This window comes from Ursus maritimus, unplaced genomic scaffold (assembly GCF_017311325.1).
Source record: "Ursus maritimus isolate PB19 unplaced genomic scaffold, ASM1731132v1 scaffold_10, whole genome shotgun sequence".
Taxonomy (NCBI): Eukaryota; Metazoa; Chordata; class Mammalia; order Carnivora; family Ursidae; genus Ursus; species Ursus maritimus.
The window spans coordinates 19,073,644-19,098,674 of NW_024423344.1; the positions used below are offsets into that span (position 1 = coordinate 19,073,644).

A 25,031-nucleotide genomic window follows, 5' to 3' on the forward strand; every position below is an offset into this window, starting at 1 on the left:
TTTGGATGGCTACAACTAGGAGGGATGGGCATGGAATATACTGATGGCATAAGATAACAGAGCTGTGGGTGAGAAGGTAGGGAGGACAGATGGGGAGAGTCTAGAACAGCAACATGGAGCAAGAAGGATACCACCCCACCTCCAGGTCCAGTGGCGGGAGGGCTGTGAGAAAGAAAGACGACCACTTGAGGGAGGGGCAGGAAAACTACTGACTTCAGCAAAGTCAAGTCTCCGGTAGAGCAAGAGGCGTTGGAAATATGGAAGGTCTTTCTAGTAACCGATCCAGAGGTTCACAGGGCACAGTGGAAACTGCAGAAGTTGTGGACGACTAGCAAATGGGATCAGAAAAAGGGATGAGAAATTCCTAGGAGATGAAAATTAAGCACTGAGAAACAACCTGGGGCTCTCTGCTGCTGCTGCTGAAGGTGTGAAAGCTAGTAGGGAGGCAGAGAAGCCAGGGCACCCAAAGCACTGGTTATCCCTCTCCAACCTGGGAATGGAGGTGGGTGTGAGTCACACAGAATGGACACCACAGGAGGCACACACTCCTGAAAGGCAAATTTGGTTTTGAGCTCTCTGCAGTCCAAGCAAAGAAAAAAAATGTAACTTTTAAAGGATGCACAGAGACCTCAAGATAATAACAGAGAAACCCAACTGTAATACCTCATCCTAAGAACTAAGAGAAAGTTAGATCTCCCAGATCTATGGAGGACAGGGGGTGATGGAGTGAACATTGTCTCAGCAACATTACAGCAGTATATACAGCAACGAATTCCACCTGAGTGTTTTTAAAAATGTTCTTCAGTGCAAAGTGATGCTGTCATCTTCAGCAACGGGGCTCTTTACATCTTTAACTTACACCAAGGAGAGATTTGAGTGTATCAAATATATTGGGTTGCACATCATTTAGGTAATCCTTTATAAATACTGTCTCTCTCATTTGCATTTCTCATAAGTACTGAGCAGCAGTAAGTTTGAGATTAGATTTAACAACAAATCTCTGTAATAGAGCTCTTCTATGTTGAAAGCAAGAAACACAACCACTGTCTTGACAGATGACCTCTTACAAAAGTTTCAGAGCCTACAGAAGACGTGGACCTAATTACCAAATGCAGAGAGACCAAAATGATTTTAATTTGCTTCAGTGTAGATCTCTACTTACATACAAATATATGGATGATTGAGCATTACAGCATAAAACACAGACATAATAATTTTAACTGAAATAAATGTTTTAAGTACATATTACAAAATATCCACTTGGGCCAGAAAACAATAATAAATACCCATTTAACATTGAGTGATAGAATTTCCTGGTAAAACTTACATAAAACACGACCTACAAAATGTGATGTCAGGGTAGCTAAATGTGCTGTTTTGTTGTATAGTTCTGTTATTCAACAGGCGCCACTGAAAAATATCTATGCAAAAATACAACTAGTTTTAAAATAGTCAATGGACTATCATTCTTTGGGGAAATGATTCTTTGAGGAAATAATTAGGTGGCAGGGACTTCCGCTGTTATGTCTACTCTAACTTATTAAAATAAAGATTGTGAGGGGCACCTGGGTGGCTCAGTGCGTTAAGCTCCAACTCTTGGTTTTGGCTCAGGTTGTGATCTCATGGGTCATGAGATCAAGCCCCAAGGTGGGCTTCCTGCTCAGCGTGCAGTCTGCTTGAAGATTCTCTCCCTCTGTCCCCACCCCATATGCTCACGCTCTCTCTTTCTCTCAAATAAATAAATAAATCTTTAAAAAAATAAAATAAAGATCATGGGATTGTGTTACAGGGAACTTGGCCATCCCTGAAATCCATCACAAAAGGGTCCCGGGAAAACATCGGTAGTGGTCAAGATACTCTAAGGGTTCTTGGCATCTGCTGGAAGGGGCATTCTACTAAAAACAGATCATGGGACAAGTTCTAACTTGCCTGGAAGACAATTTCAACTCTGATCCAATAAAGGAAGCCACAAAAGATAGATTCTTCTAATGGAATTGAGATGAACTAAGAGGTTTTAACTGGTGAATTGAAAGTGCTGGACATCTTGAGAAGAAGCAAATATATCATCTTAGAATTTCTAATAAGCAGGAAGGCAAGTCTGGTCATAGGTGGGCAAGGCCTTTAAACCTGCACTGCTCTGTAGGAAGGTCTGACATGGTTCCAAGCCCAGGAGTCTACAGTCAGTTGAGAAGGGAAGGCGGGCAAATTAGGTGAATGGTTCAAATGTACCTACTGTGTTCATGGGCTTTATGCCCATGATTTTGTTCCATGCTCACAACATGCATACCGGGGGCCCGTCAGCACCCTCATACACCGGGGGCCCGTCAGCACCCTCATTTTCAGTGCAGGGTAGAGAAGCCACATAACCTGTTAGAAGTTACGGAGCTAACGAAGGTGAGTGCCTGGATCAAGATCTTGGTCAGCCAACACTGACCCCCTTTCTAGCACTTCCTCAGAAAGACCGTCATGTCTATGAGACGGAAAGGCACCCGGTGATGAAGGTATGGTGGCAATAGCTTAAGACTAACATAACATAATAAAAAATTATTATAAAAATAAATACATAAAATAAAAGGTGAAAAAAAAAAAGAAAAAAGAAATGAGCAGGAGCTGTCCAAAAAGCTGACACATGTTTAAGAACTGCTCAAAAGAACGGAAAGAGAGCACATCATCGGGGGTGGGGGGGCATATAATCTGGAGGGTAAAGCAAACCCTCCATTGCTGAAGTGAGTTTAACATGCCTGGGATAAATGGGGGCGACCTCTCAGCCCCTCAGTCAGACAGAACACGGCAAGAGGGAATAAGTCGACTTCTCAAGTCCAGGGATGCGAATGAGGGAATGACATGGAGAAAATAAAACTCCTCCACTAGCCACTAGGAGTTTGCTTCCATTTTTCTGTCCCTGGCAAAGCACAGAAATTTTTGTGCTGCCAAATGCTTTCAGCATTATGAAAGTCCTTATTCTGGCGACACACCACCCTAGTAGACTTTCTTTCTTACGAGATTAGAATTCTCAACAACAACTGTTTAAACTGTATTACCAGGTCTCTGGCAGCTTCAATCTATTTATATCCGGGGTAGGAGATTCTGGGGTGTGCCTGGGGGTGCGTGGGTGTTTACCATGGAAATGCCTGTTTAATAAATTACTACTAAGATGAGCGGAACACAGATGAAAATTATTACCAGTCCCTTAGGAAAAGAAGTCACATTTTTTCCCTGAGACTTTGAGAGAAGGTGAGGTTTTGGCTTTAATCTCTACCTGTTGTCTGCATGCAAAGCTGGTTGCTTGATATCACTGCTTTAATTTTGTTTTGTTTTGATTCCTCGGAGAGATTCAAAGGATCATAGAAAGGTTCATTGTAATTCGGCAATTAGTGTGTCTGCTGCTTTCCTCTTCTCCTGACCAAAAATGCAAGATCATTCTGTCCTGTGAAAGTCATTTTCCACCGACATCTTACACATTCATTTGCTGGCGTGAAAATCCAGAGGCAAGGAAGAGCAAAATGTCAAAAGTTCCAGCAGATTTTGTGCATGAAGCGGTAGGAAAAAGTGAGAGAAAGACGCCTTGCAGGCAACTGCCCGGCTTTGATCAAATAGTGTTCCTTCAGTTTTTATGTATGAAAACAACAGAAAAGAATAGTTGAAAGGTGCATGCTTCTAGAAGATATCTCACTGGGAATTAATCCTCAGAAATACCCCGTTCACCTTGTCACTCCCCTGCTCTCAGACCTCCCCTGCTTCTCCTTCCGTACAGGATGATGTCTGAATCCTCGGCCTGCCTTTCAAAGCTCTCCACACCTGCATTCTAAGCCGTTTTCTCCTCCGGCCTTCCAGGACCATCCATCTGCTCAAATGGGTTTGTTCAAAAAAAAAAAAAAAAGTTCTCGTTGCTACATTTTATTGAAAGATTTTATTTATTTATTTATTTGACAGAGAGCACAAGCAGGGGCAGCGGCAGGCAGAGGCAGAGGGAGAAGCAGGCTCCCCACTGAGCAGGGAGCCCGATGCAGGACTCCATCCCAGGACCCTGGGATCACAACCGGAGCTGAAAACGGATGCTTAACTGACTGAGCCAGCCAGGCGCCCCTCTCGTTCCTACTTTTGACACTGCTGTCCAGCTTCACGGGTCTATGACCAGTGCCGTCACACGGGACTCAGCCTCAGGAGAATTTTACTTGGTTTCTAATACTCCATGGCTGCTCTCTTGAAATTCTTAATAATTGTGCCTTTGAACTGTGTTTTGTGAAGTCTGTGGGATGATGGAGCAAATGGGAGAGGCCTGAGCCCTGGCTTCCAAACAGTCCACCTCCCACTGCTCCCCTCCCGAGATAGGTTCTGGGCGACATCCCACAACCACTGCCACCTTCCCCCCCAGCAATAGGGAGAGGCCCCAGGAAAGCATGCCCCCCACAGTGTCTCGGGGCATGGCAAAGCAGAGGCCGCCCTGTCCTGGATTCATGCTACCATGGCACATTTACCCTCTCACCCACCTCGATCCAGGTATGGAAAACACTCCGAAGCAGAGATTGCAGTCCCCTGAGCGTCATTCACCACCTGTGGGCATTGGGCCTGTGTGAAAAGAGATGGCCTTCCCTGTCCTGCACTGGAACCCTACAAAATCTGTTTTCCTCTTATACCAGGCCCTGCCAATTCTGTAGCCTGCCCCACCTGGAATATTAGGGTCTGCATAGTTCTCTTTCTATCACATTTCATCGTGATAATTTTAGCTCTTTAGACTGTTGAGATTATTTGGAATCAGAATCATGCCGCCATGAATGCCATTCTCATGCCTTTTAAACACGCCTTCTTTAAACTACTGATATAAAGGGTAATAGAGTTAAAGATAGTGTCTTTAGCACCCACTAGAAACCTCCACTTGGTTCACTCAAATTATGAACTATCTTCATTATCAATTCACTGATCTGAGACTCTATCTTGTCACCAGACCTACACCTGTCCATCTCGTCCACAATGATGATTATTGCCAAATGCCATCTCCTTCTTCCTTCTGGGCGCTCAGCCCTCCACAGCTGGATCCAGTTACACGTGCCCTCTACAAAGTTCAGCTCTACCCCAGGATCTCAGAACGATCGTGGTCTGAATTCTTTGTTAAGGAGAAATTATTCACTGAATACTTGTTTAAAATGACAAGATAGATTTTATTCAAACTACTGCAGAAGGGGAGAGAGACCCCAGTATAAACTGACCTCAGTGTTGCTGAAACAAAAGGTGAGAGGCTTTTTAAATGCTGCTGTGTGTTCAAAGAAAAGTCCTGAAGGACGTTAAGTGGGGCAGATTGGTCAATGTGATTAGGCCATGGGTGTCTGCTAACTCTGTTAACCCGTGCTTCTGAAGCCAAGCTAGACTGGGAGACAAACGCCCTGTCTTGATGATTACATTTCAAAGGGATAGCCTCTAGGTCCTTGAGAAAGACATTTCTAGGTTATAAAAGATGTATCACAAAGGGATAGAGAAAGATTTACAACTGCAAGTTTTCTAAAGTACATACTCTAAGAAAGGGGAAGTCAGGGGCCTATAGTCAGGTTTGGGGCTGGAACGAAGAGTTAATTCTTTCAGCAGCATTGGGCGTTCTTGGACAGGTATTGTAAAGGGGCTGGGACATGTCTCAGGGACAGGGCCTTGATCTAATAGAAGCCATGCTCGAGTTTGGTCAAGTCTCTCAGCATGGAGCTGGATGAAGTCATTGGTGCTGACAGGTGGGCAGTTCTCATCTCAAGCCAATCCAGTGTCTACCAATCCCCTCCAACCTCCATCTGCCCAAGGATGCAATGTCCGACTGCCAACCTGGTGTCCCTGTATCCCAGCTCCCTTGTGCCCTCAGAGGGCACCCTTTCAGTATCCAGAAGCCCAGGCCTGAATTCTCTCCATGTAGCCCACAGGGCCTAGGATTTTTTCTGTCTTGCTCAGAAACTTGTCTTAGCCACTTACTCAGAAGCAACAACAGGTTGCTCTACCCCTTACTACCCCTTTCTCTCTGGCAGAACCTTCTCTATCAGTAGTGTCCGCCCCCAGGCACCACTCTGCCCTGAACAGCAGGTCCGGGGCCATGTCCAGGCCTTCATGGCCATCTTACCTCACACCAGCCACTTGGCCCAACATCAATTCTTTTATCCTTCACAATAGCCCCACGAAGAGAAAATGGTGCTCAGAGAGGTTTAGTAATGTAGGTCAAACTACATTTTTGCTTTGTTCCTATCACCTGCGCTAAGGATAATGAAGTGAGAACTGGAAGAAACAGAAAACTCCTCCCACAGAGGAGTTATTCAGGAAATACAATGTGGCTTTACATGAGTATAAACCTTTGGGTCCCCAAAACAACCATGAAAATCACTGAAGAAGTAACCAGAGAACCACATTTGTGGTCTTCACAATACCCTGCAGAACGAAGGAAATACCAAAAGGCTAAAGATAGTAAACGTTTCCTGATGGTCATAAAAGGGAGAATTGGTTGTTCGCAGCAATGCAGATGGCTGCCAATCCATAAACTTCCTGTTGACTTCCAGGGAAATTCCCAAACCAATTATTGACAGATCAGGGTGAGCTCTTAGAAACACACCAGAACTAATATACGCACCATAAAAAAAAGTCATTGCTTTCCACTTTATCATTTATTAAACTAATAGATGAAACAAAACTGAGAAGAGTACCGTAGGTGACAGAATGAGGATCCAACAGGATTCTAAAATATTAGAAGGAAAGAAAAATAAAACTCCACTGAACAGCAATAAGTGTAAATTCTTGTTTTGGGGTTGAAGTGATTACTTGCAAAAGTATTAGATGAAGGAGACCCGGCTTGATAGAAATTCATATTTAAAAATTAAGGTTTAGTTGCGACTCACTACCTTCATGTTAAGCATACAGCCACAAGTAAAGCAGTCACCAAACCGTCCAACCCAACTTTACATCATTTAATTAAATCAAAAATAAAATAAAATAAAAGTAGGTCAGATTCGCAACATGCTAGGCAACATGACCTCTAAAGTACTAGGAGGTGGACAGCCCAGGGTGACATTCGTGACGACGGACATTAACAACTTGAAAATGTTATATAGTCTAGAGAATGTACTTCTTGAAATAATTCTGTATATATATGAGACAGTCTGATAAGAGCTAATGGAATTTTTTTTTTAAATCCTAATGTGTTCAGATCTTTTGGCTGAAATTGGAAGAAGCTTACCTTAATGAAAAGGGAAATTTTAATAATTTATTGGCTCAAGAAACCAGGAATGATGGAAAAGGAGGAAGGGATAATTGGCAAAGTTCCAAAGCCAGAGACTTCATGCTTCTAAGACATTCTCTCTCTACGTCTTCCTCCTTTCACTGGGGCTTTGCTCCAACTCAGTGTTACTACCCTCTACTGCGGATCCTCATTCTCCATGTGCTCCCACTGGCAGAGCAGGAGCGAGGAGATAGAGAAGGTGAAGGGGCAACAGACCAAGGAGGTGGCAATAGGCAAGAAGTGGTTGCAAACAGAGGTCCCCCTAAAACCATGTGACTGGAAGAAGGAAGGAACAGGTCACTGAAAGAAGGAAAACGAGGGGATGCTATTTCCAGGAGAAGAGTAAAGATATGCTGCATAGACAAAAGACATCCCCCTCCCAGTGGTGAATGAGTAGATTCTAGCACCTTCCACAGATGTTTACAGTCACACTTCATTTAAAATAAATACAAGAATCTGAACATATTCACAAAGGCAGATCTTGCTTTATGCCCTAAGTTACTTAATAGTCATTTGCAACTGAACTTTTAAATAAATTTTTTACATATAGTTTAAATAAAGTAAAATGTGCTCATCTTGGTAGTGTTCAGTTTAATGAATTTTGATAAACTTATACACGTACATGACCACCACCAAATCCAAGATACAGAACATTTCCATCTCTACGAAAAGTGCCCTAGTGCCTAGTTGCACTCAATCCAACAATCTCACACTCCCTCACGCCAGCTCCAGGCAAATACTGATCTGGTTTTTTTGTCATTATAGATCAGACTGGTCATTTCTAGAACTTCAGGCATATGAAATCATATAGCACGTACTCCTTTGTGTCTGCGTCTTTCACTCAGGAAGACATTTTGAAATTCATGCGTGTTATGTGTATTAGTAGTTCAACCCTTTTTAGTGCTGAATAATAGTCTCTTATATGGATATACCACAATTTGTTACCCATTTACCAGCTGATGGGCATCTGGGTTGTTTTCATAAACAGTTGTTTCTAGTAAAGCTGCCATGAATATTTGTTGCAGGTTGAATTGTGTCCCCTCAAAAGATATGCTGACGTCCTAAACCCTGAAAGCTGTGAATGTAACCTTATTTGAAAACAGGGTCTTTGCAGATGTAATCAAGTTAAAATGAGGTCATTAGGGTGGGCCCCAATCCAATATGGGTGTCTTTAGAAGAAAGAAAAGATACAGACACAGAGACACAGAAGGAGAAGACCACGTAATGACAGAGGCAGAGATTGGAGTGACGCATTTACAAGTCAAAAATTGCCAAGGACTGCTGGAAACACCAGAAGCTAAGAGAAAGTCATGGATCAGATTCTCTCCTAGACCCTTCAGAGAGAGCATGGCACTGCCGACACCTTGATTTGGATTTCTAGACTTTAAAACTATGAGAGAATAAATTTCTGTTGCTTAAAGTCACCTGGTTTATTAATTTGTTACAAAACTCTAGGAAACTAATACAACATTCAAGTACAAGTCTTCATGTGAACACATGTTTTCATTTCTCTTGCACAAATACCCAGAAGTGGGATTGCTGGGGTGTATGGTATGTTTAATTTTTACAAGAAATGGCCAACGTGTTTTCCAAAGTAGCAGTAAATTTTACCTTCCGGCTAGCAACAATCAAGAATTACAGTTGCTCCGTATTGTCATGTGTGCTTGGTATTATCAGTCATCTCAATTTTCCATTATGGTTTTAATTTGCATTTTTTGATGACTATTGGTGTTGAACATCTTGGCCATTTGTATATCTTCTTTGTGAAGTATGTCTTTAAACATTTTGCCCATATTCTTGGGTATAATTTCTTTATCATGTATTTTCTCCCATGCTTGTCATGATCTTAATCGTATTATTTTGAAAAGCATAAGTTTTCATTTTGATAGAGTTCATCTCATCAAATTTTTATTTTATGGTTTGTGGTTTTTGTCCCCTAAGAAATCTTTGCATACCAAGGTCTCACAATGATTTTATCCCATCTTTTCTCCAAGAAGTTTTATCATTTCAGATTTTACAGTTAGGTCTATGATTTATTTTGATTTAATTTCTTGTGTGTCATGGAAGTGTCGATGTTCATTCTTTTTCCTCGTGGACATCTAGTTGTTGAAACAAGTTAGCTTAGTGTCTTTGCCAAAAATCAATTGGCTGTCTATGGGTGTGTCTATGCGTTTCTGGAGTCTGACTCTGTCTCAGTGACTCATATATCTCTCCTTACACCACTACCACACTACCCCCAAATACTTTAACTTTATAGTAAATCTTAGAATCAGGCTGCACAGGTCCTCTCATTCTGTTATTTTTCAAAATTGTATTGAAATTTGTGTGTTTGTTATTTAGGTCTATTTATCTTTCCCTAAGTTCATTGAGAAATAAGTCTTTGTCCCTCCCATCACTACCTAGCAGGCTTCTGATTCTCCTCCTCCAAAAGGCCACTTTTAGAAATTTCTTTTTTTCTTTTTCAGAGACTATAACTGATTTTTTAGAAATTGAGTCAGACTTTACTAAAGGAACGTCAATTACAGACAAATTTGAAAAGGAAAAAATAATGTCCTCATTTTATTTTCTGTATCAATCCAAATTTCAAGGGTGCTTGCCTCATGTGAGGCCAGTCAATATTGGAAGGATTCAGCCTTTGCTAACGATGCACTTAATTTTATCCACCAAGAAAAGAAGAGCAGGGACATTTGTGTGAATCACCCACTCGCCTTAATTCTGTTAGAGTTATTTAAATATGCTGCTTATTTTTAGTTTAATTGCAGTATAATTATATAACACCAAGTAATCAGAGCTTGGTAATACTAACAAATTGATCTTTTAAGACAGTCTTGGAAGCCTAGTTAAGAATCATCTGAATGTGTGACTCAGAGGTCACCTACCCCAAAGATCAAGATATTGCAAAGCTACAACTATATAGATAGAATTCAACTCAACAAACCTTTATCAGTTGTCATGTGAGCATAAAATCTTACAACAGGAAATGTGAAGGAATGCAGAGACGAAATCAAACCCTGCCAATGCCCCGCAGAAACTCACAAACTAGAAGGGGAGGAAGGAGGGTGCGTAAGCATCTCTGATGCAATGAAAAGTTCTAGAAGCGAGATTCTGATAGAAGGCTCTGGAAACACGGAGAAGGCACATTCTGGAAACTAGATGATCACATCGTTTAAACCCTTCCTGAATTCAAAGCATGTCGACCTTTTCATTTTAGGATGACATCTAAGCAGTGCGTAGTTCTCCAGACTTGCGTTTCATCGTTATTTTATTTCATTCTTACCAAGAGGAATGATTTTTTTTTTTTAAGATTTTTATTTATTTATTTATTTATTTGACAGAGATAGAGACAGCCAGAGAGAGAGGGAACACAAGCAGGGGGAGTGGGAGAGGAAGAAGCAGGCTCATAGCGGAGGAGCCTGATGTGGGGCTCGATCCCATAACGCCGGGATCACGCCCTGAGCCGAAGGCAGACGCTTAACCGCTGCACCACCCAGGCGCCCCCAAGAGGAATGATTTTTAACTCTGAATTAGGTCAGTGGTTCTTCAGAGAATGTAACTATATGAAAAGAGAAGGTGGTGTTAGGGACTAAACAAATCCCTAAGCTTGCCTTGTTGATCACATTTAATTACTCTTCTGGGAACACCAAACAAAAGTAATAAAGTTCTCCCTTCTTCTGGTAACATAAAAAGTGGATTTAGTGATTTGCTTTCCTTAGAGGGAGAGAGACAAGCAGTGAGTACTGCCCAGCCCAAGAAAATATGGAGAAGAAAATTCCTTGCTTCCTCTAAAACTTGGCATTTAAAAAAAAAAAAACCCCAAAAAACAACTTGGCATTTCCTCTGGATTCTCAGGAAACCACGAACACAAAAACACAAAGAAAACTGTACCTGAGAACTCTTTTGCCTGATTCAGAGAAAAGCAAGATATCCGTTATGGGTAAAGTGTGTAGGTTTATGGAGTTTAATTACGCAGAATTTCTTGTTGTTTGTATGTGCTACTAACACTCAGTGATTGATATGTGTGTTATAAAATATTTTCCACTAAAACTTCTTATAACTTAGGGTTTTTATAACTTCATGGTTTTCTGATAGTCTAAGGTCTCCTGGGAAACCCCGAGAGAGGACAGCACGCTATATTAAACACACTACTCTGAGGAAATAAATGAGAGAGTGTTCAATGAAAATGCTACATTTGTTTGTGTCTATTTTGGTGGCATCGTTAATTACTGAATAATGCATTTGCCACCCCACAAGGATCACAAAGGTCAGATACGTGAAGCCAGATTCAGTATTTCATAGATACGTTCATTGACTAAGTAAGTAGAAGACTAGTGATATGCAGTTAAAAGTGGGTCATGTGGCTAAAAGCAGAAGTTAGACATAACCCTCCTGGAAGATTCAGAGTGGACAGCGTTTAAGGAGATTTGAAAGGGCACAAAGGTGTCACCTGTCTAAGCTTTTCTAATGGTAGCAGTCAGATCCTTAGTGCCTCTTTTGAACAGACAACTAGAATTCATGGTTTAAAATCTGGGAAACTGAAGGAATCTCATGGCTGTTCCTTCTTCGTTAATGAAGTGGCTTTCATACAAGATAGACATTATATTATTAGTGCATCCTCTGTGGCACCGTAAAAACCTGGAACATGAAGACCACAGAATGTTCAAATACCTTTAAATCCCTGGGCAGCACTGCAAGGACAGATACCACGGTCAACAGTGTGATCCTGCTTCCTAAAAACCCAGAGCACTTTGCGGTGTGCACAGACCAAATACAGTGGTCGTCCTGAGCAGGCAGGGGCAGATCGTCAGAAGCTTCAGCTCTGGTGAGAGAGAGGGTGGGGGTTTTGTTTGCTGCGTCCTCTCTCCCCAGAGTGAATGGATCTACTGTGCAGGGGAGGACTCTGGGCTCTCCTGCCTTAGCACAGTCACTGGCAGACTGGAGAGAGCTCTGACAGCCCACGAGAAGGAGGTGACTGGTATCACGCGTCATCCTCATCGGAACCTGATTGCTACCTACAGTGAAGATGGGCTCCGAAAGCTCCGGAATCCTAATTCCACTTTTCTATTAAAACTCGCTTGAGAGTATGTACTTAAATGAAGATATATTCATATATTGCTTTTTTCTTTTTTTGGGCTACCTTTTCTAAGCAATTGTCTGAATTAGGCACAAGAATGATTTTGTGAAAATTCATGTTCCCTCTTTTATATATTTTTAAGGTCTTCATTTATCTGTTCCTAATTGGGGCAGTTGTTTAAGGTTTTCAGTAGTCTTCTACCTGGAGAGTTAAATACTGCTGTTTCTAGAAAAAAAAAATGTATTACTTTATTTGAAATGGTGACTAAAACATGCCTTATGCAGTAAAACTTGTAAAAAAACAAAAGGAAGGAGGGAAGGAAGGAAGGAAGGAAGGAAGGAAGGAAGGAAGGAGAGCAAACAAGCAAGCTAGGGGGAAGGAGGGAGAAAGGCAAGGCAAGGCAAGGCAAGGCAAGGCAAGACAAGACACAACCCTCCTGGTATTTCCATAGTTTGGCTCTTGTATCTGTATTAGTTAGGAATACCTTCAGCTGCAAATAACAGAAAACCCAATTAACAGTGGTTGCAACAAATATGGACCTCTTTTTCTAATAAAACTTCAAGGACCTATGCTCATTCTGTCTTTTCCTTCTACCACCTCTAACATCTTTAGTATGTTGACTTTTCATCATCATAATCATCACTGGTCACAAAATGGCTGCAGAAGCTCCAGGCATCATATCTGCATATAAGACAGAAAGAAAGAAAAAGAAAAGGTGACACCAACTCAAATGTCCCCTTTATCAGGGAAAGAAGAAAAGTTTTCCAAAAGCCAGCAGGGCTAACATGTCATTGGTTAGAGCTGGGTCAGCTGCCAATGTCCCTGGGGAAGTGAGTATGTGGTACACTCTCTATTGTGGGAGGCAGGAAGGAGTAAAAAGGTTGAGCATGACTGTGAAGCCAGCCAGTCAATGGTTTCCACCACAGTATATAATCAAACCATTATACTTCATTAGGCTTTAATTTTCACAACACCCAAAAGCAATGGCAAAGGGCACTGTGATTATAATGAAATCAAAATAAGGAGGAGTTTACAGATGCCTGAATATATAATAAACCGGGCTGATTAGCTCTCTCTCTGGCTTCATTGGAAACTTAGCCCTTTCTGTCTATAAAGATAACCTGGGGTAAGTCAGAGCACCAGGGGGCCTTGTTTGCTTTGCAGCTGGAAATCAAAAGCCTGAAATAATAGAATAGCCACACAGAGGGGTGAGCTTGCTCTCATCACCACACCACCCTCTACTTCAAAGCCTCATTTAGAGGCTGTAAGCCTTTGAAGCCTTTTAGTCCCAAACTGAAGCATCCCCCAGCAGGTCCCTGGTTTTCGTGTGTTCAAAGTACAACACATTAGCATGTATACGGCATGAGGAGACAATAGTGATCTTTCGGATTTGCAGCCTTCTAGGGCTGGCAGTCGTGGGGTGCTTTTTGAATGTTGTTGTTGTCAAATCCAGTATTTTGGGACATCACTACAAAAGGCACCAAGCACAATGGGATTCATTTCCCACTCTCCTGCACCTCCTGGGATCTTCAATCTAACGATACATGATCTTTGTAACAGGAATGCTGGGATAAGAAAACAGTGGACATAACGATGGAAGCTAAACCATCTGTATACTTTGGTTCTTTTATCTGGGACAAAAACCATGACTGTTTGGGGAGGCAGGTATATGTCAAAGACCAGTGAGAAAAATACAACATAGAGAAGACAGACGGCAGTGGCACCATAAGAGAACCCAGCCCATAGAACACTATTAAACCCTGGAGGATGGACGGACAGATGAATGCATAGACAGATGGATGAACAGACATATGGAGAGATAGATAAATGGATGGAGAGAGAGACAGATAAATGGACAGAGGGAGAGAGTAAGGGAAAGATGAAAGAAAAAAGAGAGGAAAAAGCAAGACAGCAAGCAAGAAAGGAAGAAAGCATTTGAACTTATACCATGGGTTGGCAAGAAGACAAAACAAATAGCAAATACAATTATTTGGCCTTAGGAAACTAGAGCTTAAAAATCCTGACATAAATATGTTTTGTTCCCCTTTGTTTCCACCCCCTCCAGACTTAGTAATACAATCTGGATCTACAGATTACTTGTCTCATCTTCTTTGACATCATCCCCGAACCACTGGCCTTCCCTGAGGTTGGCTATCAGCGCAGAGAACAGATGATCAGGTTTTAAAAATCCGGTGAGGTCTACATCGGCTTACCACAACAGACATGAACAGGACAAGAGGAAAAATGAGAAAAAGTATTATCCTAGCTCCCAGTTAAATTTCCTTTTCACTTAAGTGAGACTACAATTGTGTAACAATTACTACTGTCTAAAAATATTGGTATGTCTAAGGGTGATGCTTTCCAAAGTAAGATCTCTGAGATCTAGAAGCACTTGACAATGCCAGTGCATTATTCACTGGCAGGCTCTAATGACTATAAAAGAAGTGTAATATTTAATAAAGCTGACAGCAGAAATTCAACTAAGACCGTAAGACCATAAATACAACTTGCTCCATCAGTCGGCCTTGCCAGGAACATTACATTCTGTTTGGTTTTTCATGTACCAGCACCAGACTTATTATGATAGTAACTCTATGATAGTGGAGTAGAAAGAACACAAACTTTGGTGTCAGAAAGACTAATGCGGGATCTATCAGGTCCTATCTATGGCCTTGGCTAAATTATTTAACTTCTGGTGCCTCAGTCTCTTTATTTGAAAAATGGAAATGACACTCGTACCTCAGAGGAAAATTTCACTTACTGAAAGGATGGGCAACGTATAAACTACCTGGCACATGGCAGGTATGCAAACATATAGCAGTCTTCTTTCCTAACGATGGGAAGACAACGGGACTCATGTGCCCTAGAAATAAGTGGCTTTTCAAGAGGGCTGTCCTCGTGGCAGCTCTGGAGCTGTATGATACACAATCTGCAAGGGCCACACCTGGTGTCCCTCTGCTTTGATCAGTTCTCCAACGGTGACAATGCACTCTCTTTAAGGCTATCAGCCAGAGTTAGAAATTTTCATACTGCAACTAAGCTTACCAATAGAGACCCAAAGGGGGTCTTGATATGGGGCTCATTCACACCACACGATAAGCCAGGAGTCAGGAAACATTCTGCTGGTCAAATCAATTTTTGTCAATAAAGTTTTATTGGAACAAAGTTGCACTCATTCATTTACACAGTGCCTATGGCTACTTTCACACTACAATAGCACAGCTGACTAGTAGTGACAGCGACCCTAAGGCCCACAAGCCTAAAATTTTTACTATCTGGCCCTTTACAGAAAAAGTTAGCTAAGCACCCAAACCGCAACCATATTCACATGTTCGATATAACTTATTTGTGGGGCACTTTTTACAGCCCAGCATTGTGATAAGCTTGGTGTCATTTACAAACAAAATGAACACCAGTCCCTGAGAAAAGGCTCATGGTCTTATGAAGAGCTGAGTATCCAAAGCAAAGGGTTGTAGCAAGTTATAAAGTGCTCAAGTACATAATAAAGGCTGCCGATGGGACACCAAAACAGGAGAATTCAAGATACGCTGGAGTCTCAAGGAAGCATTGCAGAAGGATAGAAGGAGCATATGTGGATATGAAGCGAAGACGTTTTACAGGCAGGAGAGGAGGTGGTGGAGGAGAGTCATAAAAGCAAGAAGGGGTACAGCGAGCGGTGAAGACATGAGCCTTACTGCAGGACAGCCAGCCCGGAGGTAGGGAGACTGGTAAAAATGAAGGTGTGCAGTCTGACTATGGGAACATCTGGGAAAAGCTGGACCTAAGAGGTTGCGCTTGACTCGAAGCAAGAGAGAGCCATGGCGGTTCCCTCTGCACATCAACTTTATGGTGAAAGTAGTCTTGGAAGGAAAAAATTGGAAATAAGAACCCCGGTCAGAGCTTTTAGCTAGAATTCAAGCATGATACGATGACAGAATTATTTGAGTAGAGGTGGGGTAGAGACAGATCTGAGAGACTTTGTAAACTAAAGCTTGGCAACTGGTCAATGTGACATGTAAAGAGTCAAAGAAGATTCCAGAATTTCCTGCTGGGGACCCTGGTAGAATGGTGGCTACCACCAATAGAGAGGGGAACCCAATGTAGAAGCAAACATTTAAGCTCCTTTTAAGTAGACTCAACATTATAGAATTTCAAATTGTCAAAAATGGGTGTACCTGGGTGGCTCAGTCAGTTAAGGGTCCAACTCTTGATTTCGGCTCAGGTCATGATCTCATGGTCATGGGATGGAGCCCCAGGGCAGGCTCCACACTCAGCAGGGAGTCTGCTAAAGATTTTCGCTCTCTCCTTCTCCCTCTGCCCCTCCTCCCACTCATGTTCTCTCTCTCTCAAATAGATAAATCTTTTTTAAAAATTGTCAAAAATGGTGAATTAGAAGATTCCTTTGTTTTATGCAACCTCACACCTTATATTCATGAAACTTTCGAGATTTGAGGCTGAAGCACATCATGTGTTCCATTCATTCATTCCTTCGACAAATGCTAATTGAGCACCTGCTAGTATCTGATTACTGAGGTAGGATCTGGAGATACTAAGGTAAAACACATATGGCCTGGCTTTTAAGGTAGACAATGAATTTGGTGACAAAGTTTTTACTAATAGTGGAAACAAACTTGAAAAAAATAATCCCAGCTGAGTGGGATAAGAATTAAATCTAAAAGGAATTCATGGTACAGTAGGAGGTGGGGGTGGGGGTGGTGCAAGCAACCAATGATCACGAGGCAATTCAAATTATAAATACCAAGAATGCAGGAGAATGAGAAGAAATTTCTCAATCTTGAAACTATGGAAACAGGATACCTCCTAAGCAAAGACAATATGACTCAGGTTAGAATGGATAAAGGGTGAGGATCAAGAAAAATGACATGCAAGGCAAGTGGCAACTGGGAAAATGCAAACCAAATCCCAACGATCATAAGTTGCTTCTATTGGTATATTCACTTAGCACCTAATCCCTTCATAACTGAAAGTAAGTGGCTTTCCCTCTAATGTACAAATCTTTGATTACAGGAAACAAATTTGCTTTACAATAATTAACTTTAGAAAAATGAAGTGCATTTTTTCCATTGAGAAAAGATGTGTAGACAGGGAGTGTTTCATTGCTGGATAGAGAGGCTTAGCTGGTTCCCTACCAGACACTTAGAAGGTATTTTAGAAACTGGAGTATGTAGGTATCTTTTAATGTCTCATTGATACACTGGGCACTACCACCCTTTACTGTGTGGGGGGTGGGGAATGCTGGGCATCCTGCAACGTGTGGGATAGCCCCACACCGGGGCGGATTGTGCTACATTCTGCGTGATTGTCTGGCACCGGACATTCATGTAGGTGAAAAACCCATGTAGAATTAACTGAACGTAGTGCCTAGTTGCATTTTACATACAAACACTTTTTTGGGCACTATTTTGGTACATACTGAATTTTCCAAGAATATAAAAGTACATTGAAAGTAAAAGGAAAAAAGAATTGTGATGTTTTGCTTGGAACTTTACCAAGCGTCATCTACCATTTTGGACATCCATTTAGAAAATTACGTCACCAACAACATTGGCACTTGTGTTGTGTTAGTCAGCAAGACAAAAACATCTCTATCAGTCTGCATTTTCAGCTAGCCCCCTCACAGTTACTCCAATGGAATAGTTTTATTTTTACTTAAAATAAGAAATTTAAAGAAAAAGTGTAAGCACAATTTGGTCTTAACTGCTCTGAAAACCAGGTTTATTCCTGATAAGCAGGTGCAAGCATCTGACCCCTTCATTATGTCTTTTAGTGTCATTGTGCGTGAAATTTTATTACAAATTACTTTCCACTCCTTTCTTCCTACTACAGATTTACACTATGTTGATTTTTTGAAATTTTATATATGTATGGATGTGTCTGTGTTAAATTACCTATGAATTTTATTTTCTTATAAAAAATTCAAGTTCCAAAAAGGTGATTGGCTTCCCCCAAGTCGACTAGCGGTTTAGTGGCAAAATCAGAGACATCCTTTTACTGAGAACCTCCCATAAACCAGGCTCTGTACTAGTCACCTTCAATACCCTTCAATCATTTATTCCAGAAATAAACTTAATGTCCATCCATGCTTCGCATTATGCAGGGGCCGATGTTGCCAAGCTTCCCTCTCGGGAAGGCAGTTCAGAAAAATCCATGACCATAAACACATAAATAGATGAAATGTTGGTGGTACAAAAAGAAAGGGTCTAAGCCTGCTTGAAGAAACTTCTCCAAGAAAAGGTGACACCAGAGCTGACTCTTGAATGATGGTAGGGAAGTCAGCCAGGTGCACGAGAAGTGCAAAAGCAATTCAGGCAGAAAGAACCCTGGAGGAGAGTCAGAGAGCGCCTGACGCTCCCGCAGAACAGGAGGACTCTGGTTCGGTGTCAACTTAGGGCAAGAACACAGCAGTGGCGAGGGCTAGAGTTAAAGAGAATGGAGGGACACAGCTCATGGTGAGCATGTCTTCCCAGCTCAAGGACACCGAACTTGCCCCTGAATTTCATGCAGGGAACAATGAGGCTTGTACAGAGATGTGTGACACCAGGAAATTCACTCTGACGGTAGTGTAAAATTTAAAATGGAAGGTACTGCCGTAATCCAGACAAGAAACGACGAGGAACTAGATTAAGAGTGGCCTTGAGTGGAGAGGATGAAACAGAGTACAAGGAGACAGCGGAAGCAGAATTAGCAGGATTTGGTGACTGATGGAATTTTTCAGACTGAGGGAGAAGGAAGACTTGAGGGGGCTCTGAGTGGCAGGTGTGGAAAATGGAGAATAATGAAACCCTCCGTTGAAATGAACTGTAGGAGGAGGGGGATAGTTGGGTCTGGAGGAGAAGGGAGAGAAAGGGTGCGTTCAGCCTGGGACGTGCTGGTAGAAAGTCTGCATGGGCATCAGGTCTGAAATCCAGGAGACTGGTGTGCACTAGCGACACTAGAGACAGCAATCTGGGAACGAAGAGCAACTAGCTCACCCAGTTTAATCCCCACCAACACCTTACGAGGCAGCTGTTACAGCCTCATTTCACAGACAAGAAAACAGAAACGTACCCGGTCATCCAGTTGGAGAGCTAAGATTTGCCCCCTGGTCTGCCTGACTCCAAAGGCCATCCTCTCTCCTCCAGGCCATATTGTCGTCTAGATCAGGAGCCTTGTGACTCCCAGCGAGCCATTTCTTATTACTCCAACCTGTTCTTCTCCGTACATAAGATGGTCAATACAATCTATCAGAATGGTTGCATGAAGAGGCACATCTTTCCAGAAATCACTAGAAATGACTCCCAGATTTCCCAAGAAATCTAGTTTCAGAAACAAGGTGATAAGTGTGGTACCAAAACAGCAGGACAGTGGCCTTCCCAAGGCCACTCTGAAGCCCACAGAGAAGCCTCTGTTTCTACAGTCTCTGAGTTCACATTACTGAGCCATGGCTCGAGACAGCAAGTGGCAAAGGAGGACCCCAGTGCTCTCACTTCAGGCCTCCAGGAGTCAGAGAGTACCCTCATTGTTTAAAAACAAAAACAACACCTTGTCTAATGGGTCTAGTCCACTTCAGAAAATAAACTGGTACATGTATCTGCTATCTAAGTAGATTTGTTTCAAAGATACCAAATCAAAGAATGACATGACCGTTCATCTTCTGAGTTTCACATCAGGGAAACAAGGGAGGAGGAAGGTAGGTGGGGAGTGGTGATGGGAAGCTGCTTAAAGTCACAGATGGGCTTGATGAGAACAGGGAAACAAGCAGCCGGCAGCCCTCTGCTCTCTGCTTGCCACACACAGCTCTCCCCAGGTGCTGGGCACAGCGTCAGGCTGGCTCCTGAACAGCCCTCACCTCAAGGCAGCGCAAGATTGATGGTGACGGAAGATCCTAATGCTTCTCACATGCCAAGGTGAGGGCGCTTACACATGATTAAAAACACCTTCCTGTCATCGCGAGATGACACTGCACTGTAAGCTCAAATTGCGGCCCGTCCCTCTCACCCCAACCCCCCTACATTGTATAGTCGCAAAGAGCTCCTGTGAGAATCCCCCTCCTGGCTCCAGCCAATCCAGGTTTAAGCCAACCATAAACATCTTGGAAGCCACGAGGCTTGCATCCTTGATGAACCCTCAGCCAACCGTGACACCAGCCAGAGCTGTTAGAGAAGCCGTCAGCCACAGCTTCGTGCTGACTCTGAGACGGCCAAGTCCTTCCAGGACTGACCAAATGGTCTAGACAGCAAGGCATCTCTCTGTCTAGACAGGCTAGTCAGCTGATGAAAGTCAACACCTGTGATGGCTGCGTTGTCACCTGGTGCCGTGGCCACCATCCTGTTCCCACATTCTTTGGCTCTGGATGTGCAAACAGAGTGGACAAGGCACAGTTGCTGCTTTTGCTCTTCACAGACCATTCCCACCTGCCCCCACGGTCCCGGATCGTCTAGATGCTGAGAGAGCTGCTTACGCAAAAGGTAAGTGTGCATGGTGGTCGAAGAGTTCTTCCCTTCCTCCTCACCTTCATCTGTACCAGGTGTTACCATAATCCCCTCCCAGGTCCTTCCTTCGGACGGCAATCACCCGCTCACCGGTCTAAAAGACGGAGCTGTGGCCCGTGACATGACTGAAGGCACAAGGTCTGAAGTCCAGATGGTTTAAACCACGATTTGGGAGGATGCAGACAAAGCCTGCGTCCAGCCCTTCACAGAGACGGTAAACCGAAGCCTGCAGTCCTCAACTATAAAATCGGGCTAGTATTAGTCACCCTACCTGTCCTGCTAACTACTCGTGAATGACAGGAGGCTAAAATGAAAGTGAATTTAGATTAACAAAGCCCAAGCGGAACACATGGTATTATCACTGAGTGCTGACAAGGCCTCGATACCACGTATCACGCCAAAACAGAATGAAAATTGTAAGACCCCCTAGTTTTAACCCATCTGAGCATCAGAATCTTGGCTTAAATAGTCAGCACCCCCAAGGGAGTCTGTAACCGGAGACCTTATGCAATTGACGATCAGACACAGTAAGGAGTGACTGGCTCATGCTCTGTAATAAGAACTGTGTAGTATTTTATTAGAGATTCTTGGACAGCAGAACTTGATCCTAAATTTTCTCTCCCTAAGACACTAGCAAAAACCCTTACGCAGTATAACCAAGATACAGTTCTCACCTGGACCTGTTTCTTATTTCTCTACATCCTGAGAAGTCATTGCTCCAAGATATCTGCTTCTTTGAATAATTACAAAGAGACCTGAGTTTGTATCTGTGTGGTTGCCCAAAGTCAGGTTCCTAAGAACCACGTCAGGACCTACTGGTCACGAGCTCTGCTTGCCTGCACTGTGCTCGGCAGAAGGTGAGCTGAGTCTGACCCAGGAACAGCCACGTGGCCCTCTGCCTTCTGCCCCATCCATCATGACTTCCTTCCACAAATATCCACGAGTGCCCACAATATGCCAAGTGTTGCTGGGGATAAAATGGTGTGCAAAAAGTCATATGAGGTCCTTTCTTTCTAGGAGTTTATTCTCCATACCTGACGTGCTGAAGAGAATGGGCTCTCCCTATGAGAGCGAGGGCCACGGGCTCTGCCATAAACACCTCAGGCAGAGAGAGCCCAACAGGGATTTCTCCTGGCCCAGATATCCGGTTGCCATAACAATGGCGACATCTCCCCGGAAGTGGCAATAAGGGGAGCAGCTCAGAATGTTTCTGCTTGATCACTTCAGAGGACGCCACTTCCAGAGGCTTCTACTGCCTAACTCCATGGAAAGCCTCGTAATTACACCAACAGCTCCCTTTGAGCACTTAATGTGTGCCAGGCTACGAGCTAAGAACTTTGCATTTAATCTGCTTAACGGCTATTATCATCTGCTTTGTACAAATGAGGAAGATCAAGTGACAAATCCGAGCTCACCAGAGGCGATCGGTGGAACCGGCATTCAACCCTAAACTGCCTCCAAAGACTCCCCACGGACAGAAGAAGTGGAGTACGGCACCTATCATGTTTATAGCGAGAAGATTTTTTTTCTTTTTTTGGTCCCTCTCTGGCTGGGAATAGAATTGACTGCTTTCCGAGAAAATCCAGTCTGGTCTCTGTGATGTGGAAAAATAGTCAAGTGTTATGTGAGCCATTTGGGGCCCAAGAGGGTAAAATTAACAAGCGTGACAGCAGCATTCTGTTTTAAATGTCAGCAATGTTCTAGGTGCTGAGAAAGACCCTAATTATTGTCAGGACACGCAGGCTCTCCCTCCTCCCTCCCGGCTCTCAGAGCAGGCTGCGGGCACCACCCGGCTCCTCCTGCCACTTTGGCAGAGCCCACGACCTTGTCAACGTGGTGACATCCACTCTCAGCTGTTGCCCGGACTCTGACCGAAACAACCACCCGACTGGGCCTCCGCTCCGTTCCCTGACGTCCAGGCCGGGGAGAAGGCCGCCGTGCCTCCAGCCACCTCCTAGGGGAGGCCTTGGTTTTTGAACGCGTTAAAAGATAAACGGAGGCATATTAACAATGTTTAAGAGTGTCTTTGAGCAAAATTCTATTTCTGTCAGACCACACCGAACCGGAAGTGGTGAGGAGCATTCCAGCGACAGGAGCACAGGCTGTGACGTTTCTAGAGAAAAGGTGGAAGCAAAGTAAAGCAGTCATTGACTGGCTACAGCTTAGAGCCTAGTTGGCTGTTTGTGGGTGGTTGTCCTGGGTGTGCTGGTGGTGTGACCTCGAGGCACTTACAGGCCGAGGTTTGGGTTTGCTTACATAGGCCCCCACGGCATTAGAGCCGCCTCAGCGTGATGGCCTCCTTGTTTGATTAATTTAACAAACAAAAGGCCACCCCACTGAGCACTGCAGTTTTCTTAGCAACTTCGCACAGAGCCTCCATGCTCAGAGGTGGGGGTGGGCGGGTGTTTCTCAGGTTTCTTGCTTCCTACAACCAAAGCTGGGAGGGGGGACTCTCAGATGCCTTCACTGGTCCGGAAGACGTCGGAGAGAAAAACAGCCTCTTTGTAAAAGGCTCATTTGAAAAGGCATGAAGAGATGAGTTAGAATCTGGGACCGTGCCCAGGTGGAGGTCTTGCCTGGAATTCCTAATACATTCTTTCTGTTATTAAAATAATATAGGGAACTGGGGTGGCTTGTTGCTTCTCTGCGTGGAGTCAATTTGGCTCATGCTGTGTGACCATTGAAAATCTGACCTCAAGTGGTGCCAGTTTCAAAATCTTTTCATTCCGGGTATGTTTCCATTCCACACAACAAGCCCATGGCCGTTCCCTAAACCGTTTCTCCAAGCAGAGAGTAACTCCGTAGACAGAGCTTGTTGCCAGAGTGATGCAAGTGGTCGAGCTACCCAGTGTCCTGCTCCCCCAGCCCCACCCCGCTGCCCTCCCCCCGGGGGCCAGCTCCCCCGTCCACTTTCAGGTCGACCTCCTCTCCTTCCCAAGGCACAGACCTCCCTTTGTGGTCTGGAGAAGGGGTTTCCAGGTGACTGGATGCATATGGCATCTTCTCCTTCCAACAGGAGGACAGGAGCCCTGCCCTGCCTCCCCCACAACGCTGTGAGTCATCAGCACACGGGATGACAAAGCTTTTGGCAAAGATGGGGGTGGGGGGAGGAGCGGAACCAAGATGCACCTAGATTTGCCTCCCCAAAGCTCATTTGCATCTTCCCTTGACCTCCACAGTCTCTCCAAAACACACGGGGTAAAATCCAAAAAACACCAAAAACAAAAACCTGCCACGTTTTCCATGAGGCAGCTGGTCCTCCAAGATGTAGGCAAGAGGAACCAAACCTATGTAGAATTCTTTATCTGGAGGGCTCTGATCAGCCCATCTTTGTTTCCAGAATGACCTATTCAGGCTTTGCGGCACCCGGAAGCAGTGAGAGTCAGCTCTGAGAGCTCCCGGAGACAGCAGGACAATCCAGGGCCGAAGAGGCCATCGCTGTCACCTGCACAGAAGCATCAAGAAGCTGAAGAGCACAGCACCCCTGCCTTCTGCTTCCAGTCCGCGCTGCCTCGCCATGCCTTTCCTCTGGTTCACGGAGGACAACCTACTTTATCTGAGGCTCCGAGCAGATGAAAAAGCAATTGTAAAACGCCCACAGAGGAGCAGCCAGTTGTCATGATCTCCGAGAGGAAGGAAATAACATGGTGTTTTATTTTTAAGTAGCCCATGAGATTTCAATGATTGCATTAAAATTTTAATCACAAACTCCTTAAGTTAGGAAGGAAAAAAAAAGCCTCACAAAGGACTCATTGTATAAGAGAGTTTCACCATTTGGAGTTCTTTTATAAATTTGTGTCAGATCACAATTTGCTGTCTGGGAAATGTAAATTAGTTATTAATGAGCCAAAATTCTAACATCAAAGCCTGTGCATCCGCATGCCAGAGAGAAACAAAGAGCTTTCACAGCAATATCAACTGCTCCGTGCGCTGGCCTGACGGCAGCATTCATTTTCACGCGCTTGCTGCCTCGTGAAGGAGATCACTTTTCACAAACGTAATCGCGCGGGGCACCTGGATCATCAGCATCCCCTCCACCTGAGCACTGCGTGGCTGTCAGCACTTCAGGCAACAAACAGCGAGCGTGGGAAAGGGGGCTTTGCTCCAAGGGGAGCTGACGCCCCCTTGCTTCCTGGCTCCATCAGCTGAAGATTTGAAAATCATGTCATGTTTGCAACCTGACCTTCCCAGCTGGAATGGGGAACACAGATACCTTTTCGGAAGTATT

The 25,031-nt window shown here is 43.7% G+C and overlaps 1 long non-coding RNA gene across 1 annotated transcript in view; it reads right to left on the bottom strand.

The window, feature by feature from the left end:
- The window catches only part of LOC103677643, a 152,865-nt gene that overhangs the window by 119,603 nt on the left and 8,231 nt on the right, over positions 1-25,031 (bottom strand). The window lies entirely within an intron of this gene.